General features: G+C 33.6%; 1 pseudogene; it reads right to left on the minus strand.

The window, feature by feature from the left end:
* Nucleotides 1-414: 414 nt before the first annotated feature.
* Nucleotides 415-1,740, minus strand: LOC138155960 (calcium load-activated calcium channel-like; annotated as a pseudogene).
* Between the last annotated feature and the right edge of the window lie 2,064 nt (nucleotides 1,741-3,804).

A 3,804-nucleotide genomic window follows, 5' to 3' on the forward strand; every position in this document is an offset into this window, starting at 1 on the left:
TAAGCAGTAGGGGTTAAAGTCATGGTTTCTTCCTGAAGAACAGAACAAAATAATTATCTCATGCATTTGTTGGAACTTTACCGTTGACATCATTCATGCTTTGCTGTAATCCACAAAATTAATTGGGCAGAGAAAATGACCAACCTCAATTACTAACATTAGATTTTTAAAAATTATTTCATTAAACATTTCCCAAGTACATATTAAAATTTTTAACACTCTTTTAAAAAGGTTTTGAGGTCCAATTTCTAACCTTCCATCTCACCTATCTTTGAGAAGGGAAATAATTTGGTATTGGTTACATTTGTGAAGTCATTCAAAACATATTTCTATATTAGCCATATTGCAAAAGAAAATGTGAAGAACATAAAACAATAAAAATAAAGTGAAAAAGTATGCTCCATTCTGTACTCACATTTTATCATTCCTTTCTTTGGAGGTGCATAGCAATTTTATGATGGATTCATTGGAATTGTCTTGAATCATTGTCTTGATTAGAACAGCTAAGTAATGTGTAGCTGATCATCCTTACATTCTTTCTTTCTTTTTTTTTTTTTTGCCAAAACACGGTGTATTTATTAGACCATAAGATTATCTTATGCATGAAGTGATACAAACTAGGTTCTCCTTAAGATTGGTAGTCACTTAGCATCACAGCTGTGGAAAAAAAATTATCATAAACCAAATTCTTTCTTTGAGTGTGCTTAAATGTAACTGATTGTTTTCTGTTCCTCTCCCCATGACTTCATGTCTAGCCTATTTCCATGGCATACTGCACATATCAGAACTATGAACCAGCCATACCAAAAATATTTTTAGACTATGACAAGCATAACATGAAAGATTCCTTGTTTCTCAACCACACACATAGTACTTAAACTTATCTAACCAACATACACATATTTTAAAATTTTCAACTCTGACAGAGAAGTACAATTATTAATCTTGTCTGCTGAATGATATTGTCATTCCAATCATGTACAGAGGCCTTAGATTAGCTCAGAAGGCTGGGAAGCGGCCTTTGAGACTAACAGTGCCTGCTGCTCAGGAGGAAATAGGAGCAGTTTGATTGGAGTGTCTGAGTAAGTAGGAAAGGAATGAAAAAGCTTTGGGCTTGGTCTCAGCAGAATTTTCCAGCCATCGTTGGGGGACCCAGAAAGCCCACTGCTTGCTTGGTGGCAGCCCGAGAAGGAGCAAGGCCAAGCACCTTTTGAATGTTCTGTCTAATAGACATGGTACAGAGGATATAAAGGAAGATGAAGGGAACAGTCAGTATAATCTTCTCCCCAAAGATTTCGATGAGATAATCCTTGGATGTAGGAAAGAGGAGTGAAAGGAAGCTTGGCTACCACCCTGCCATAAAATATGGAGTTAAACATTCCTGTCAGGAGAGTAAAACAAAAGCCAATAGCAAACATAGATTTCATTCGAACCATTGACAGATCCCTGTTGTTATTCTTCAGTTTCTTCTCCTGCCTCTCTATTTTCTTCTTTTTCTGACGGCCAGCAGATTCTCTTATTCTTTCCTTCTTTTCCAATTTTTTGCTTTGCTTTTCCACTTCAGCTTTTAATCTCTTATACTTGTCCGTCCTGTAAACCAGCACCCAAGCTATGCCCTCGGCCAGAAGCGCCATGCATATGGAGATGAAAACCATGAGGAGCGTGTCCAGGAAGATGGTGCTCATCCTGAGCCATGGCTCCCACTCTCTGAGCCGTCCTCCCACTACCCCCCCCCCCGAGGGTGTGGAAACTCCTGCGGTGGCTCAGGCAAAGGGGCAGGTGAAGCGAGATCTCCAGGTGACCTTGACCCTCACGCGAATCCCTTACATTATTTCTGTTACTGTATACAGGGTTCTCCTGGTTCTGCTCACTTTACTTAGTTGTTTTTTTTTTCCCTGAAACCATCCCACTTGTTATTTTTTTTTTAAGAGAACACTAGTATTCTATCAAAATTATCAGCATTCCCCAATTGTTGGTTATCCTCCAAATTTCTAATTCCTTACCACCACAAAAGAGCTACTATAAAAGGTTTTTTTTTTAAATAAATAAATCATTTTTGCTTTGCTTTGTTCTTTTTGGAATTACAGGCCTAGCAGTGGAATTTCTGGGTCAAAGGGTATTTGAAACAATTTTATAGATTTTTGAATGCAGTTCAGAACTGTTCACCAGAACGGTTAAATTAGTTCACAACTTCACCAACAATGCATTAATGTCCCAATTATTCCACATCCCCTTCATCATTTGTCATTTTCCTTTTGTGGTCATGTTAGCCAGTCTGATGTATGGTAAATAAATCTCGGCATCTCTGAAATGTTTACACTTGCATTTTACTAATCAGTAGTGATTTAGAGCCTTTGTTTAAATGTGACTATTGATAGCTTCTTCTGAAAACTACTAGTTTATATCATTTGACTGTTTATTAACTAGGAAATGGTTCCTATTTTTTTTTATAAATTTAGCTCAGTTCCTAATATATTTGAAAAATTACACTTTTATCAGAGAAACTTTTCTAAGTTTTTTTTTGTTTTCCTTCCAATTTTGTGTGCATTATGTTTGCTGTGCAAAAGTTTTTAATTTGATGTAAATGAAATTTTCTATTTTCCTTCTCATAATCTCCAATTTTTTGTTATTTGTTTATGAGCTCTTCCTTTTTTTCCATAGATCTGACAAGTATATTTTACATGATCTCCTAATTTATTTATGATACATCAACCTTTAGTTTTAAATTGTTTATCCATTTTTATCTTATCTTGTTATACAATGTGAGGTGCTGATTTATACTTAGTTTCTGCTGAACTGAATTGCTAGTTTTCCCAGCATTTTTTGTCAAATATTGAGTTTTTACTAAAAAAAATGGATCTTTGTGTTTATAAAACATTAAATTACCATGATCATTTAAAGCTATATATTGTATACCTAATCTATTCCATTGAATCACCACTTTATTTTCTTTTTTACCTAGGACCAGATTGTTTTGATATTTAACACTTTGTATTGTGGTTTGAAATTGGGAACTACTAGAAGGCCTTCATTTGTTTTTCATTGATTTCCTTAATATTCTTGATCTTTTGCTCTTCTAGATGAATTTTTAAATTTTTTTTAACTTTATAAAGTTAAAAATCTATTTTTATAAAATAATGCTTTGGTGGTCTGATTGGTATGGCACTAAAAAGTAACGTAATAGGTAGAATTATCATTTTGATCTATTTATTGTTCATGCTAGTCTTGACCAATTAATTTTTTTCAAATTATTTAGACATATCTTTATTTTTGTGAAAAGTGTTTTTGTTTTATGTGTGTTCATACTATCGCTTGGTTTGTCTTGACAATGCAAAGTATTTTATGTTATCTGCCACTATTTTAAATGAAATTTACCTTCCATTTCTTACTGAGTTTTGTTGTTTGTATATGGAAATGCTAATGATTTATGTAGGTTTATTTTCTGTCCTGCAACTCAGTTAAGTCAATTGTTTCAATTAGTTCTAATTGATTTTCTAAGTGTATCATAATATTATCTGCCAAACAAAGGATAGCTTAGTTTCCCTCATTGCCTATTTTAATTCATCCATTTTTTTCTTCTTATTGGCATAGCTAGCAATTCTAGTATAATACTGAATAACAATGAAAATAATAAACATTCTTGTCTCATTCCTGATCTTATTCAGAAGGCCTCATATTTATGCTCATTACAGATCATGATTTTGCTTGGTTTGAGAGAGATACTACTTATCATTTTGTCTTTTATCATGCCCATTTTTTGCATGAAAGTTTCTTTTGATATCTCCAATTTTCTTAAAGAGTACA

The sequence above is a fragment of the Petaurus breviceps genome, unplaced genomic scaffold (genome assembly GCF_028583685.1).
Source record: "Petaurus breviceps papuanus isolate PSGF00001 unplaced genomic scaffold, PetGlider_PUasm1.0 98, whole genome shotgun sequence".
NCBI lineage: Eukaryota > Metazoa > Chordata > Mammalia > Diprotodontia > Petauridae > Petaurus > Petaurus breviceps.